This window comes from Scyliorhinus canicula, chromosome 17 (assembly GCF_902713615.1).
Source record: "Scyliorhinus canicula chromosome 17, sScyCan1.1, whole genome shotgun sequence".
Classification (NCBI taxonomy): Eukaryota; Metazoa; Chordata; class Chondrichthyes; order Carcharhiniformes; family Scyliorhinidae; genus Scyliorhinus; species Scyliorhinus canicula.
Window position 1 is genome coordinate 30,510,428 of NC_052162.1, and position 17,996 is coordinate 30,528,423.

At 44.9% G+C, this 17,996-nt stretch overlaps 1 protein-coding gene across 4 annotated transcripts in view; it reads right to left on the minus strand.

Annotated features, from left to right (window-relative positions):
* Nucleotides 1-16,512, minus strand: part of amot (angiomotin) — a 95,418-nt gene extending 78,906 nt beyond the window's left edge. The window contains exon 1 of one of the 4 annotated variants that reach the window (XM_038774542.1): nucleotides 16,490-16,512. The gene's annotated coding sequence lies outside the window, so the exon portion shown is untranslated. Of the gene's footprint in view, nucleotides 1-3,723; nucleotides 4,307-16,489 lie in introns of those variants that run through there. The other 3 variants (XM_038774548.1, XM_038774547.1, XM_038774545.1) reach the window with 3 other exon arrangements.
* Between the last annotated feature and the right edge of the window lie 1,484 nt (nucleotides 16,513-17,996).

Here is a 17,996-nt window from a genome sequence, read left to right on the forward strand (position 1 = left end):
GGGGGTTTATTTGATAACATTTTACAGGGAAAAAATGCAGAACTTTGGACAGATGGAGACTCCATACTTTCCGACACCGGAAAGTTTCACCTTCATCCGAAAGGTTCCATTGTACGAGGGTCAAAGGGACCCAAAGCCATTCCTCCATTTTTGTCAGCAACAAACAAGACAAAATGGTGGGTCGCGTAGGTCAGCCGGGTTGGGTCACGAAGGTTCGCCGGTTGGTAAAAATGGGTCCCCGAGAAAACGTTTGAAGAATACTGGTCTAGAAAGTATAAATTCAAGCGATTTAGGGCACCAGGGAGAAAATGTTCTCCTATTTGGAATTGTGAAGCCATGGGCGGCACAGTGGTTTGCAGTGCTGCCTCACAGCTTCAGGGACCCGGGGTTCAATTCAGGCCTTGGGTCTGTGGAATTTGCACATTCTCCTTGTGTGAGCGTGTGTTCCCTCCGAGTGCTCCGGTTACCTCCCACAGTCCCAAGATGTGGTTAGATGGATTGGCCATGCTAAACTGCCCCATAGTGATCAAAAGGTTTGGTGGGGTTACTGGGTAATGGGGTTAGGGCAGCGGGCGCTTGAGTAGGTTATTCTTTCCAAGGGTCAGTGCAGACCCAATGGGCCGAATGGCTTCCTTCTGCACTGTAAATTCTATGATTCTATGACCAGAGTTTGTGACTGAAGCAGAGACCATTGAAACAATTTAAGAATAGGTTAACTCAGCAGTTCAAGGAACAGGGAACATGGGACAGAGTGAACTAATGGATCTGAATTATCACTTGGTGGGCACATACCAACATAAACTGGCTGGGCCAAATACCCTATTGCCATCTTGTAATTGCGACATTACCCCATGTTAAACTGCCCCAGATTTTCAAACAAGAAAAGTTGATGGTGATGTGCTTCAATGTTGCCAGAGACGCACTTGTTTTGATCAAGTCTCCTTAACTGTGTGTTAGAAAAGTTCTACTGCAAAAGGTTATCACAACCATGTATGATCCTGTTCTTTATGATCTTTAGTTGCTCAATCCAGTTGCTACAATGGTGCATATTTATCGTTTCACTCCAATTAACACATTTCTCATTCTAGGTTGGGTTGTCGGCAAAGTTCGCTATCATATTTTATTTAGTACATGGGTGATTTCTTTAAGTTCAATGCCCTTTCACATTTCTTGCATGGCCATGCACAAGTGATAATACAAAGGGATGGACTTGTGCATGGCCTGCACTTGAAATCTTGCGTTGTCTCACAGTTTAGGGAGAAGACTGGTTGTGAGCTCAGATTGCCCGAACCACTATCACTGCGGCCTTGGAATTAGCACATAATCTAGACTGGCACCATAGTGCAGTAGTGAAGGAATACCGAATTGTTAGAATTGTCATCTCCTGAGCAAGATGTTAAACTGAGGCACTGTCTGCAGGATCAAATGATTGCCAAAAAAATATATCTCATTGTACTATTAGAAGAGCAAGGAGTTCTCTCAGTGTCCAGATTTCTCTCTGATCTGGCTTCAAATTCCAGGCCAACCATCATACCTCCCATGGCCAACAACACCAATGAGATTATCCAATAATTGATTCATTGTTTGTGGACCCAGCTGTATGCAAAATGATTGACTCATTTTGCTGACACAGCAGTAATTGCACTTCAAAATTTGATTTGATTCCATTGATTGAAGAGCACTGCAGGATGTCTTGAGGGAAGGATTTAATGCCTCTAGCATCTGTAATAGCTTTAAAGTCCCAGGACAATGAACAGAAATGGGAGTAGAGAGAAGATAAATATGGGGGAAGAGTTACGAGATGGCCCAAAGGCTTGGTCGTAAAGACGTTTTTAGGTTATATCATTGCAAGATTTTTGTGAAAGTCCAGTCAAATAATTCGTACAGCAGCCTCACCATTTCTTCAACCTCCCATGAGATGATCCCCTCACCCCTAAAGAACTGGCTCCATAATTTTAATTTTCTATTGCGTGTTTTATTACCCACTAATCATTTTTCATGCACACTCAGTTTTATTCTATTATCGCTTCTCCCCCACATTTTCTGTATTTTGCTCAATTTTATTTTATATTGGCCCCAGATTTCTCAAATTTACAACCAAAGTCTCATTTTGGTTTCTTAACCCATTCAAGGTACTTAGCTACTGCTGAACCTCTTCACTTCTTAGGGGAATATTTCTAGTTTGCACACTAATAATCTCTTATCTGGCTAAATAATGGGAAACTTTCATTGCTTCACCTGCAATATATATTTTTTGAATTTCTTTTGCTAAAACTTGGAACCAGGTACCCTTGTCTATTCCCTCTATTTTTCAGTTGTTATATTGTTTCCTAAAATGTTGCCCCTATCCTTCACATTACCTATTGTCCTTACAGCCACTTTCCATCACTGAATTTTCAACCATGTTACATCAATCTCATTTAGTGCTATTAGGCAATGCTGGAACACTTGGGGGCAAGGGGGGAGAGAAAGGCACTCAAATTTCCACATAAATTAACTAAATAAAATATAAATTACCAAGGAATGTATTTATGCAACCTAATCTCAGATTTTTGCAGAGTACTTATAAATTGCTTAAACTTTGCTCTCTTGATTTAAAACATAATCTGAACTCCTTTATTACAGTAATTTAACTGGAGGCATCCAGAATTAGGAACAGGGAGTCCAAGCCTAATCTTCTCCGGATGCAAAACAATCCTGGAAACTTGGGATAGGCAAGACCTCTATAAACATACTCAATGAATTGAACAACTCAACAACCAATCCAAAAAGCATGTGAACAGACAACTTGAATGTCAATGTGGACAACATACCTAGTGACTCGAAACTGTGCTTTCTTCAAAGAAAGCATTTGAAAATTGGAGTGGCGCTGGATACACACATGCTGGGCTGTATGTTAATTTGCTTATTTTAGTTTTCTTTAAAAGCACAGATGAAATTATATTACTCGCCTTTACTTTTGCTTCCAAAATTCACAAAGAAAATGGAATTCTTGTAGGGTTGTAAAATTCCTTCCCAGACATTTTGTGAGCAGCATTCATTTCCTGTTACACTTTGATGATAACAGCTCCATTGTAAAACAGCATCGTCTGATTGACTCGCTTGTGAGCAAAGCCAGTACACTAAAACCTGGTTGTTTGATTCTGGTAGAGGTGGAATAGAGGAAGACTGCAACCTTTTAATTAGGCCAAGGTAACAAAGAACAGCCAAAATCGATACCATTAAAATGGCAATGTTACCAAATTAGGTTTGGCAAAAGAAAAAAAAAAGTTTTGCGGGCGTTCTTCCTAAAAGAAGCAAACTGCTTTCACGAGTACAGGAAATATTTGGAGGGGAGTCCTCCCTTCCTATTCCTTTAAGTTGAGGAGTCGAGTGGGATACTAGTAGATTGACATCACACAACATGTTGTTTATACGCACTGCAATTCAGATCTTGCTGCTGGGGGGGCACAAACGGCCTCATTGTGTATTTCCAGCGTGATCACGAGCAGTCCAGTTAAAACAATGGCGGGACCGAAATGATTAGTGCGAGTGGGGTTTGAAAGATTTCCTTTTTTAAAAATGGAATCAAATCAATTCGAAACAGTCGATGCCAACAAGAAGTCATCCGGAGGATGTGAGCAGAATGAGAAACACGTTAACACGGGGAGGGCTGCGAGAGGTACAGGCGCGATCAACCCTTCGCATTCCTGCCCGCTGACAGTACGCAGATGGAGAACTTACCTACTTTACTACACAGCTTTCTCAACACTGCAGGCGACCGGGCTGGGGGCTTGCGATCATTCCTCCCACATCGCCACGTAGGGACATATCCTGCCAGGCACGTTGCTCGTTCTCGCTCTCAAACAATCCTTGGCCAGAGTGCAAACCCCCGCCGCCGCCGCCCCCCTTCCCACCACCGCCAGTCTCTCTCTGGCACAGGATGGGAATGCTGCACATAACAACTGCAACTAAAAGACAATTCAGTACCTTCTTCCCCTTTCTCAGCCGAGGAACCCCAGTCAGTGCGCACTGGTGCCCCTCTTACAAGTCACGCCGCTAATTAAACCTTTGGAGAATCTTCAGAACAGAACAAATCATACTTCTTTCTTGTTCCTCTCCTTTCCCACCCCATCTAGTTCCTGCCTCTTCCTCCAGGAACCAAGCTGGCAATGATTATTAATCTGCTCTCGTTCATTCTGGGAGTATGATAGGAATGCAGGAAATGAACCTCCCCTTGGAAACCACAGCAACCGCGAATGAAGCTTGCAAGAACTTCACAGCGGCTGAGAAGCACAAAGAAAGTTGCATTTGAACTCCGCAGAGGTTTGGGGTGGGCGGGGGAATAACGCAGCAACTTCTGGATGGGAAGGGGGAAGTCCCGCCCGCATCTGCTCCCATTGGCAATCTGCAGCCACAAGAGCCATCAGATTGGCTATTTGAAAGTCACTCTGTCAGGGTACCAACAAAGCTGGCACTGTAGCCGCTTTCCAGAATAACACATTGTCCCTTTGATAAGCTCGCATGGGACATCATTTTCAATGCCGCGGTGGCCATTGACCAACGGTTGCTGCGTGCCAAAAAATATCCTTTCCACATGTTCAGGCTCCATTGCAAACAGGTACACGTACAATGAAGCATTTAGGAAAATAATCGTCTGTAGTAAGACAATCAAACTCCCCCCCCCTCTTTCCATCCAGAGCTGTCCAGCACTGGTAAGTACTGGCAATTAGAGCTAAACCGGTTACAAACCGATTTAAACACAAGGAACAGTGAATGTGTTTACTGTTCGTACAGATATTTACTTAAAGGGCACAAGTAGACCCTTAAGTTAGAGAAGCACCAAGGGCAGCACGGTGGTGCAGTGGTTAGCACTGCGGCCTCACGGCACCGAGGTCCCAGGTTCCATCCCGGCTCTGGGTCACGGTCCGTGTGGAGTTTGCACATTCTCCCTGTGTTTGCGTGGGTTTCGCCCCCACAACCAAAAGATGTGCAGAGTAGATGGATTGGCCACCCTTTAATAGGAAAAAATGAATTGGGTACTCTAAAATTTTTTTAATGCTTAGAGAGGCAGTGGTACTATCATTGGATTAATAATCCAGAGGCCCAGGCTAATAAAAGCCATAGAGTCCCTACAGTGCAGAAGGAGGCCATTAGCCGCATAGAGTCTGCACACCACCCTAGGCCCACACTCTCGCCCCCATCCCCGTAACCCCATCTAACCTGCACATCTTTGGCTATTAAGGAGAAATTTGGATTTGGATTTGTTTTATTGTCACGTGTACCGAGGTACAGCGAAAAGTATTGTTCTGTGTACAATCCATTTCCATTCAGATTGTTGCATATATTAGCATGGCCAATCCATCTAACCTGCACATCTTTGGACTGTTAGACACGACAGAACATGGGCAATTTTTCCATATTTTGGTGCACTGAAACAGCTTGGCTAGGTATAGAGCAGAAGTCTTCAGTTACAGCAGGGATACTGTAGGCCCATAGCCATTGCTGTAGCCAAAGTCTTCAGCTGTTTCTTCAATTGTGTGGAGTGAATCAAATTGGTTGAAGACTAGCATCTGAGGCGCTGGGGATTTCTAGAGCAGTCTGAGTTGACAGACAATGCATGACTCCCTCGGTACTGCCTTGGAGTGTCAGTCTCTGGATGCACACGTTTCTGCGGTAGGGCTTAAACCCACAAACCTCTGACTCTGCAGGGAAATGTATCAACTCAGGTAAACCAGACACCGTGGTAGGAATTTGCATATCTGTCCCCATGGCCAAATAATGTCCAGGACTAATTTTCCGCTGACAAAAAAGTCAATTAAAAAAGTAACTAAGGCAGCATGATGGCGCAGTGGTTAGCATTGCTGCCTCACAGCACAAAGTCCCAGGTTCGATCCTGGCTCTAGTTCACTGTCCGTGAGGAGTTTGCACATTCTCCCTGTGTTTGCGTGTGTTTCGCCCCCACAACCCAAAGATATGCAGGTTAGGTGGATTGGCCATGCTAAATTGCCCCTGAATTGGAGAAAATTAATTGGGTACACTAAATTTATTTTAAAAAAGTAACTTGAGGAATCATGCAATGTTTTATATATGTTAAGCCTCTATATACCAATCCCTTTCACTTTAGTCTCTGGCAATGATCATCTCCATGCGCTGGTGGTTTCAATATATTTTACCTCACTGAATCAGACACTATTAATAAAACTGCTCAAATGTCTGGAATGGCTTTATTGGGCTATTAATTAAGTCGAGACAAAATGAAAACACATTTTTAAATAAAAACATTGAAACTCGTTCTGCCCAAAACGTGTCTGTTCCCCCTTTGACTTTTGATTTCATGTTTCTATCTAATCTTTTTTATACTTTATTCTACTTTAAAATTGCACTTTGGACTCTTGATGTCTAATTCAATCTCATCCCATCATCCATTTTCAAGGTGGGAGAAAGAGATGGGAATTAAGTTTTATTTAAATTATTTCATAGGATGTGGGCATTTCTGGCTAGTCCAGCATTTATTGCCCATCCCCAACTATCTTCGAGAAGGTGGCGGTGAGCCCCATTCTTGAACTTCTACAGTCCCTGTGTTGTAGGTAAACCCACAGTGCTGATAGAAAGGGGCTTCCGGGATATTGACCCAGCAACATTGAATGAATGGTGATATCGTTCGAAGTCAGATTGGTATGTAACTTGAAAGAGAACTTGCAAGTGGTGGTGGTCCCATGCATCTCTGCCCTGGTTCTCGTCCTACGAGGTGGTAGTGGTCGTGGGTTTGGAAGGTGCTGTCGAAGGCGCCTTGACGAGTTGCTGCAGTGCAGCCCACGTACAGTACACAGTACAACTACCGCAGTGTGTTAGTGGTGGTGGTGGGAATAAATGTTGGTGGATGGGGTGTCATTCAAACAGGCTGACATGTCCTGGATGGTGTTGAACTTCTTGAGTGTTGTGGGGTGTCTTCCATCACATCCCTGACTTCTGTGGGCAGGCTTTGGGGAGCCAGGAGGCAAGTTACTTGCTGCAGAATTTCCAACCTCTGGTCAGCTCTTGCCACTACAGGCTGTCAAAGACCTTTGTCAGTTAATTAGAAGACTGAAAGTGCCAAGACCCAGATTCAACCATGCAAATATATGAAAGTATTTTCACAAAGACAGATCATGATGAAGCTGTTGGTGAACAAGTAAACTCAACCCAGAAGAGAACAAGTATCCTCAATTGGTCAAAAGCATCCATGCTGTATTATGACTTACAATAATATTTTGTGATTAGGCTACAATATCAATCACATTTTTAAAAATGAGCTGGTCAGGTTATGCTGTTTGACGGAGTGTTTTTAAGAACTCGTTGTACTCAACGAGAAACGAACATTGGCCATTTTCATCTCCCAATTAGGAAGAACCAGAAATTATTCTAGTTGCATTTTCAAAAAATGATCTTCCCAACGAGCACTTTTTAAAAAGTCTATCATGGGACGTGGGTGCCACTGGCTGGGCAAACGTTTATTGCCCATCCCAAATTGCCCTCAAAAGGGGGCATTTGAGAGTCAATCACATTGCTGTGGATCTGGAGTCGCATGTAAGAAGACCAGGCAAGGACAGCAGATTTCCTTCCCTAGAGGACATGAGTGAAACCAAGTGCGTTTCTGTAACAATCAACAATGGTTTCATGGTCCTTTTAATTCCAGATTTTTATTCAAATTTCACCGTCACGGCATTCGAACCTGGGATCTCCAGAGCATTACCCTGGGTCTCTGTACTACTTACCCAGTGTCAATACCACTACGCCACTGCCTCCCCGATTAAGGCAGATTTTCCTATTCCTTGAATCAACATCCAGCATTACCAATCACAGTCACATCCACTCTGGTTTCAACATCACTTATGACTGAAACAGATGCATGCTAATTGGTTTGAATGCTGTCATATTTGGTTTTCCAGGTGGGGCAGCTCCTTTCCCGACTCGTCTGACTTTCATTTTTTTAGAGACAGGTGATTTTATTTATCTGCCCACGTCGTGAAGGTATTTCTGTATTTCCACAGCAGCCTGCAATGCATGCCTTTGAAAGGTCAAGCAAAAAAAGCCTGAGAATTCATAAGAGCAGCTCTGAGTGATGACAGTTTATATTATACACAACAGTCTCAAACTGAAGAAGAGGTATTTGTGTGCCTTGGCACCTGTTGCTGGCATACAAGGGGAGAAAAAACTACCTGTTCACAAACTCTTTCACACGGATACGCAAGGAATTATTTCTGCCTTGCTGGCTGAGGAAATGCATTGCAAAATAATAAACCATATTATTGGCCAATATGTGAAAGGCAATGATGGGGTGCCATCCAAGTGGGTTGCTTTGATCTATATGTTGAGCTTCTTGAATGCTGCAGCCACAGGCAAATAGAGAGTATCCTATCACACTTCTGACCCCTGCTTTGTAGATGGTGGGCAGGCTTTGGGGAATCAGGAAGTGAATTACTCCCTGCAGAATGCCCAGCCTCTGACCCGCTCTTGTAGTCACAGTATTTGCATGGCGACCACAATTCAGTTTCTAGTTAATGATAATCCTCGATAGTGGTTGATAGTGTTGATAGTGGAGGAATCAGTGATGATAATGCAATCGAATGTCAAAAGATGATGGTTAAATGTTTGCTTGTTGGAGTGAAAATATACACCACTCAGAACTGGTGTTCCAAGTACCTGTCCAGGTTTTGAGATACCCTCGCATTTAACATCAGCAAGGTTCTTAACATTCAGTATCTGAGGAGTCACGAATAGCACTTGCGTGTTGCAAATGTTACATGCTACTTATAAGCCAAAGTTTGGATATTTTCCATATGGGCATGGAGTGCTTCATGTAAAGAATTAGAGAAAATTAAGATTAAAAATGAAATTAAGTTAAAAATAATTATGACTGTCAGACTGTTGCTCGACTAGTCAATGGGCAGCTCTCCCAATTTTCGCACAAATCCCCAGATGTTAGTAAGAGAGCTTTGCAACGTCAACAGGGCTGGGTTTGCCGTTGTCATTTCTGGTGCCTTGGTCAATGCCAGATGATCCACCCAGTTTAATTCCTTTTAGACTCTGTAGCAGTTTGACACAACCAAATGAAATGACATTCAAATGCCATTTCAAATCAATCACATTTCTTTGGATGTGTGCAGCAGGTAAGGATGGCAGATTTCCGTCTCTAAACAGCACTAGTGAACCAGCTGAGTTTTTATAACAAATCGACAATGGGTTCATGGAATCATAAAATTTACAGTGCAGAAGGAGGCCACTTGGCCCATCGAGTCTGCACCAGCCCCCGGAAAGAGCACCCCACCTATGTCCACACCTCCACCCTATCCCCGCAACCCCACCCAACCTTTCTGGACACTATGGGCAATTTAGCATGGCCAATCCACCTAACCTGCACATCTTTGGACTGTGGGAGGAAACCCACGCAGGCAGGGGGATAACGTGCAGACTCCTCACAGACAGTGACCCAAGCTGGGAATCGAACCTGGGACCCTGGAGCTGTGAAGCAACAATGCTAACCATTGTGCTACCGTGGCACCCAGATGGTCACCATTAAACTAGCTTTCAATTTCAAATTTAATAATCAAATTTAAATTTCACCATGGTGGAATTTGAACAAATGTCCTCAGAACATTAGAGTGAGCCTCTGGTCACTAGTCCCATGACTTTACCACTATGTCGCCACATCCTCAGTGTCAATATGGGTTATTGCTTTCAATGTTGGCATGTGTTGGCAAGCTGCTGGTCATCATGGTGATCCACATCAGCCCACAAATGGTGTTGCCGTTTTCCTCAGTTGTCAGGTCATGGCTCCCAGATGCAATAATGAATGTCCAGGGCCTTCATGTGACAAAGTCTTTGAGCAGAGTGCACCTGGTCTCTGCAGCTATCTCACTCGCCTGGCAAATTTGCACCACCATTTTCAGCACCACATCTTCCTTCCGAAGCTCATCATCAATTTGGTGGCGGATTAACAAAGATTTCAGGTCACCGAAGTTGCATGATTGGGCCTTCAGCCTCAAGTCCGTGACTGTCATGTTAGGGTCCTTTAAGAAAAGTGTGTTTTATCAAATGGCTACAGTGATGTCATTGTGTGGGTGGAGCTGGGCTGTGATTCTGTCTTTTACTTTCGTTTTGAGCTGGAAGCTGCTTTGTGGCTGAGTTTTTTGGTTTCGTTTTCAGGTGTATTTATGGTCTCTCTCTGCATGCTAAAGAATCTCTCCAGTCCACTTAATAACTTCAAAGTAATACCGGTTTTCTGTAAGGAATGCAAACCTACTGTTTTGTAGGAAAAGAGTGTTTGGCTTATGGATGTTGTTAGGAAAGGTATTAAGGGTTACCTATAGAGTACTGTATCATTGCGGGTGGGGGGGTTTGTGTTGGTAGTTAATGAGATGTTTACTGTGCGTTTATAAAATGTTAACTGGATTCATAGAATAAACATTGTTTTGTTTAAAAATACTTAGATCTCTGTTGCATAACACCTGGAAAGTGGGCCCTTGTGCTCCTCAAAACCAAAATCTATTAAAAGTTCTAAGTCAGATGAACTCCATGATATACTTTGGTGTTCTCTAAACCCTGGCCCATAAGAGTGACAAAACTTTCAAATGATTCACCAAATCTTTTGAGTACTATACGGCAGTGCTTCTCAAACTATCTGATGTGGCGTACCGGCAGTTTTTTTTTCAATGTGCCAGGGACCGGTGCCGGAACCTTGGAACCCCCCCCCCCCCCCCCCCCCCGAGGACGGAGCTTGGACCCCCCCCCCCCCGCTCAGCACGGCCCGAGGACGCAACCCCCCCCAGCACGGCCCGAGGACGCAACCCCCCCCAGCACGGCCCGAGGGCTCAGCACGGCCCGAGGACACAACCCCCCCCCCCCCTCAGCACGGCCCGAGGACGCAACCCTCCCCCCCCCCAGCACGACCCGAGGACGCAACCCTCCCTCAGCACGGCCCGAGGACGCAACCCTCCCCCCCCCAGCACAGCCCGAGGACGCAACCCCCCCTCAGCACGGCCCGAGGGCTCAGCACGGCCCGAGGACGCAACCCTCCCCCCCCCCAGCACGACCCGAGGACGCAACCCTCCCTCAGCACGGCCCGAGGACGCAACCCTCCCCCCCCAGCACGGCCCGAGGACGCAACCCCCCCTCAGCACGGCCAGAGGACGCAACCCCCCCTCAGCACGGCCCGAGGACGCACCCCCCCCAGCACGGCCCGAGGACGCAACCCCCCCCCCCCCCCCCCCCCCCGCTCAGCACGAGGACGGAACCTTGGAACGACCCCTCCCGCCCCAGCTCAGCACTCACCTTTGCACTGTATCAAGTGTGAAAGTGTTTCTTTTCTGGGAGTACTCCACGTACCGGCTGACAACGGCTCGCATACCGGCACCGGTGCGCGTACCACACTTTGAGAAGCACTGCTATACGGAACATATAGCGCTCAAACGTTTCGTTCTTCTTAGGGGAACAATTTCTATCACAGTGCTTCATCACTTCAAATTTCTTGTGATCCTCCTCATTATCAAACACAAACGAGTTATACAGTTCGCGTGCTTGTGGACCTGCCACTGTTAGCAACGCAATTCGCCTTTCATCAGGCTGGGACTGCAGGCCCAGGGCCAAAACAGTAGCATCGTGGATAGCACAATCGCTTAACAGCTCCAGGGTCCCAGGTTCGAGTCTGGCTTGGGTCACTGTCTGTGCGGAGTCTGCACATCCTCCCCGTGTGTGCGTGGGTTTCCTCCGAGTGCTCCGGTTTCCTCCCACAGTCCAAAGATGTGCTAGGTTAGGTGGATTGACCATGATAAATTGCCCTTAGTGTCCAAAATTGCCCTTAAGTGTTGGGTGGGGTTACTGGGTTATGGGGATAGGGTGGAGGTGTTAACCTTGGGTAGGGTGCTCTTTCCAGGAGCCGGTGCAGACACGATGGGCCAAATGGCCTCCTTCTGCACTGTAAATTCTATGATCTATGAATTCTATGAAAACAAAGTTTGAACTGCTGTTTGAACAGCCGCCAGTTCTCATCTACGTTACGGGACATCTTAAGCTGGTGAGGGGCCCTCAGTCCGTCCATCTCGAGCTTCAGCATTTTCTTGCACATTGGGTCACCTCAGGTTGCAGTTCATTCACCAGACCGATCTTCCAGCCCAACATTGCCACTGCCGTCACCATCTTTATATCTTCAGACTCATTGCACCATGTTGTGTTTGATCTTTTATACAGAACGAAGGAATCTACCAAATCGACTGGTCCAAACCAGAATCTTTCATTGAGTCTAGTGTGGTAAGATAGCAATCTGTTACAGAGCACATCATCATGGAGTCTGCTTATTACTTCTCTGGAATCCACACCTAGCAACGACCATTCACTTGAATGTCTTGTTACCCTCTCAATCTTCTTCTGAAGGTAGCCGGATGCATCTCCCCTTATATGGGAATCACTGGTCACATGACCTTGGACTTGAGATTGCATGGTGCATCTGCACCGCCACCTGCTGGTTGGAGGATGCACAGAGGATCCATCTATGATATCGCCCATAGGCATATCACCACAGGCGGCTTCAGCAGATCAAACGCTGTGCGTAACTGACATTTTACCATGAGTAATGACAGGGAACTTTGTATTGTCAAATGTGTTGTATTCCTGTATGGCATCAGGAATTGGCACAGTCGTTTTGACAATGATCCTTGCTCATGAGTCACCTTCAATGAATGTTCTTTCAGCCAGCCAATTTGTGACAGAATGATAACGAGCGAATCGGATGTTTTGGATTCCATTCTCCTTTAGATAACCCGTGAATTCCTGTGAAATGAACTATGGCCCATTGTCGCTAACAAGTTGATCAGGATACCCACATTTTTCAAATCTCACCCAATCTTTTTCATTCTCTGAGGACATAGTCTTCATAATGGTGACATCAGGCCATTTGGAGCGCGCGTCGACCACAATGAGGAACATACGCCCTTCAAATGGTCCAGGATAATCTACATGAACCCTTCTGGCCACTCCCTTGGGTGTAATGGCGCTGGTGGCATCAAGTGTCAAACTTTTGCACATGACAAACATATCCCCCCCCTTCTCTTCTCGCCTTTGGTATCAAGTCCTGGGCACCAAAAATGGCTTCTATTTCCTTCATCCTTGCTATCCCGCAATGATCGTCATAAATTTGGATTAGGACACGCTTCCATAACAATAACAAAATGATGATCCTCTCCCCTAGAGGAGACAATCAGCTTGAATGGATAGTTTGAGTTTTCGCTAACATATGGCTTCAACTCCTGGTTTGCCACAAAGTATCATGTCCATAACTTCTGACAGAAGGGAATCATTTCTGATATATTTTTCAACTTGCCCTGCCATCAGAAGAATATTAGCGACTTCTTTGAAATAGTAAATATTACCGCTAAAACTATGCACTGTCGGCTCATTAGGTAACGGTAAACTGGAGAGCCCATCAGCATTCCCATGGAGATTTGATTTGCGATTTTTTTTGTGGTGTGAGCTGACAACAGTAATGCCCATATCTGCATCCGGCTCACTGCTAGAGATGGAATACCACCGTGCGGCCCCATTATCGCTGTCCGTGGTCGATGACCTGTTATAAAATAAATTTTTGTCCATACAGGCATTGGTAAACATATTTGACCCCAATGATGATGCCTACAGTTTCCTTCTCTATCGGTGTATAGTTCATTTCAGCTTTTTTCAAGGGTCTTGATGCAAACGCTTTTGGGTTCTTTTCACTATTGGGCATTATGTAAGAAATCACTGCTCCCACCCCATAAGGTGATGTGGCACAAGCAAAGGTAACTTCAGATCAAAGTACTTCTGACTTTAATAATGCCTATTTTGCTTGTGCGAAGGCCTTTTGAACGGATCCACCCATTTCCATTTATGACACAATAAGTTGTGTACAGGATTGAGAATAGTGACTAGATTTGAGCCAAACCTTCCGTAGTAGTTTAATTTGCCCCAAAACAATCAAAATGGATTTACGTTTTAAGGTGCAGGTGCCTCAGTTATGGCTTTTACTTTGAAATCTTTCACAGTATGAACTCCGGTGCTCTGTGCTTCCATCATAAGGTCCAATGGTGACATAAAAACCTGCCATTTTACTATAGGAAGGCTTGAGCAAGCACAGATGTGCCACACAAGTTTAGCACACCCTCGCTTCATTTTTCAAAGCCTGTTCCTTTCTGAGTTATGCAAGGGGTGTTGTAAAACTACCTTACCTCTCAAATAATTTGTTATTTCACTTGCTACTCACAGCAGAGAGAACACTGTTCCAGACAGTTCAGCACAGCACGTGGCAAGCAAGGCTTCTTTTTTTAAGCTCTCCAAAATCGGTGTTTAAATTTCAGTTCCTTCAATATTTGCTGCTATTATTCAGCACTCCTCTGTTTCCAGCTTTGGTGTGGAGATGTTTATATCTTCTAAATGCATTTTGGATGTCTTCAGTGTGGATCAACGATTGTTCTTGCTCCACCAGCTTTCTGCAGTTAGTTTCCCCATGTTTTCCAGCTCGTCGCCAGTTTTCTTTGTGGCAATTTAAAAGAGTAGCTTGCAGACCAGGAAGGTACAAAACATACAAGAGCTTTATTGGGAAGGTGTTGTCATACAAGCTGTTACAATAGATGGACTATTAGACCGCCCAAACTGCCGATGATGTCATCATCATGTGATCAAACTCTTAAAGTGACCCTGTTCCAATTAGGAACAATTCTAAATGCACAATACTGGATAATTCCCACATAGTCATTGTGTCGGATTTCTGCAGGGTCCCGAAGCACATTTTGGTCAGTATGTCTGATCGCCAGCGATCTGGAAAGGTAGAAAATCTGGGCCGTATTACTTGGGATTATTCTAAATCGGTTTAGCTTCCCCAACACATTGCATTCCGCAAAAAGGGAAATTATGCAATTCAGTGAATCAGGGTATTTCAGGAAGGTGTAGAGCTGAAATCAAGCATCTTTGTCCCCTGCATAGGTGAAAAGTTGGTTTGAGGCACTCCAGGTCCCTCTCACTGCCCAAAACAAAATGGCTTTAACCAAAACCTATGACCAGATTGCCTATCCACTCACTCATTCAAAAGGAGGACGAAGGAAGTATATTATCTATTCCTCCCCATCCATTGAAAAATAGGTGTACAAAATCACAACTGTTGCTCATACCTATAATCTCACATAGCTGAATGCTCAACATTGGTCCAAACAGGTGGAATAAAATGTATTGAGACAGCACTTAATAGCAGTGTTAAAATCATGGTATATATAAATCCGCCAATACATCAAGTGTCCAATAAAGCCAGAGTGCAGAATGGAGTCAAACAGATCATAATTGTCTCCAGTGCAAACCCATTCGTTCCGGAGTCAGCTGAAATTAGCCAGGCTTGTAGGATGCTAAAGTGGCTTCAGCATCTTTGAACCCTCGAAGAGAAACGCAAATGCAAACACACCACAAAAGAAAAATCAGCATTCCTGTTACACTGCCAGAAAGTAGTTCTTGTCAAAATAAGGGAAGGGGGACAATGTGACTCTATCTTGGGCACACGTCTTCATGCATTAACAGCAGCCAGTTGGATAAGGTACCAGGGTGCATGTATTGAACCATATCTGTGTGAACACAAGTCTGTGCCTGGATAACAGAAGTAAAACATGAAAAGAGTTTTAAAAAAACTGCCAGTGTTTCAGTTTTGAACACTTTTCACATTGTCTATAATTCACGTCCAATCAATACAATTCCCCACAATCAACATCCAGGGGGGTTACCATTGATCAGAAACTAAACTGGGCTAGCCATATTAATGGTGTAGCTAACAGGGCAGGTCAAAGGCTAGGAATACTACAGTGGGTAACTCACCTCCTGACCTCCTAAAGCCTGTCCACCATCTACAAGGCACAAGTCAGGAGTGTAATGGGGTACTCTTCACTTGCCTGGATGAATTCAGCTCCAACAACACTCAAGAAGCTCAACTCCATCCAGGACAAAGCAGCCACTTTATTATACCCCCTTCCACAAACATTCAAACCCTCCACCATCGAAGAGTGGCGACCATGTGCACCATCTGCAAGATGCAGTGCGGCAACTTACCAAGGTTCCTTAGACAGCACCTTCCAAATCCAAAACCACTACCATCGAGACGGACAAGAGCAGCAGATACCTGGGAATCCCACCACCTGGAGGTTGCCCTCCAAGTCACTCACCACCCTGACTTCGAAATAAATCACCGCTCCTGCACTGTAGCTGGGGCAAAATCCTGGAACTCCCTCCCTGACAGCACAGTGGGTGTATATACACCACAAGAACTGCAGCAGTTCAAAAACGCAACTCACCACCACCTTCTGAAGGGCAACGAGGGATGGGCAAGAAATGCTGGCCTAACCACATTCTGCAAAAGTGAATTAAAACATTTTCTTTTTTTTTTTAAACCGCCTCATCTTACAGCTCCAGAAAACAAAATCGGGGCTGCTACTCTCAACATTTATTCACATAAATCCTTTCTTACGTAAAAGGGCAACATCCAATTCAACAAGCCTTGGTCCATCAATAGCATTTTCTGAAAACAGAACATTATGATAACATTTTTAGAAATAGCTTTACAATACAAACTCTTTAGCAAAGAACACAATGCAATCTGTTTTTTAAATGCAAACCAGTCTTTCTCTGATTTTCCAGTTATATTTTTTAATATTTTAGACACGGGACTACTGGCTGTAAGATGTGACAGAGCTAGGAAAGGAAATCAAATAGTTAATAATTATTTACATCAAGAGGTGCACGGTGGCGCGGGGCAGCACGATGGTGCAGTGGTTAGCACTGCTGCCTCACACCTCTTGAGAACCAGAGTTCGATTCCAGACCCAGGTCACTGTCTGTGTGGAGTTTGCACATTCTCCGCGTGTTTGCGTGGGTCTCACCCCCACAACGCAAAGATGTGCAGGGTAGGTGGATTGGCCACGCTAAATTGTCCCTTAATTGGAAAAAGAAAAGAAAAGTGCAGACCAGAGACAGAACTAGGCATCTGCCATCAGTCAGTCCTCTAACGCAAATGCATTTTATCTTAGCCTTCTTCATAGATATCACTATTTTAGGTCCCCTATATCAACATCCAATCCATTGCTTCCATGCAGTAGAGTAAGAAGTCTTTCAACGCCAGGTTAAAGTCCAACAGGTTTGTTTCAGTGCTTTCGGAGCACTGCTCCTTCCTCAGATGAATGAAGAGGTATGTTCCAGAAACATATATATAGACAAATTCAAAGATGCCAGACAATGCTTAGAATGAGAGCATTTGCACGTAATTAAGTCTTTACAGGTCCAGAGATAGGGGGTAACCCCAGGTTAAAGAGGTATGAATCGTCTCAAGCCAGGGCGGTTGGTAGGATTTCGCAAGCCCAGATCAGATGGTGGGGAATGAATGTAATGAGACATAAACCCCAGGTCCCGGTTGAGGCCGTACTCATGTGTGCGGAACTTGGCTATAAGTTTCTGCTCGGCGATTCTGCATTGTCGCACTTTCTGAAGGCCGCTTTGGAGAACGCTTACCCGGAGATCAGAGGCTGAATGCCCTTGACTGCTGAAATGTTCCCCGACTGGAAGGGAACATTCCTGCCTGGTGATTGTCGCGCGATGTCCATTCATTAGTTGTCGCAGCATTTGAATGGTCTCGGCAATGTACCACGATTCGGGACATCCTTTCCTGCAGCGTACGAGGTAGACAATGTTGGCCGAGTCACACGAGTATGTACCGCGTACCTGGTGGGTGGTGTTTCATGTGTAATGGTGGTATCCATGTCGATGATCTGGCACGTCTTGCAGAGATTGCCATGGCAGGGTTGTGCGGTGTCGTGGTCGCTGTTCTGAAGGCTGGGTAATTTGCTGCAAACAATGGTTTGTTTGAGGTTGCGCAGTTGTTTGAAGGCAAGTAGTGGGGATGACCTTGGCAAGATGTTCATCTTCATCGATGACGTGTTGAAGGCTGCGAAGATGATGTCGTAGTTTCTCCGCTCCGGGAAA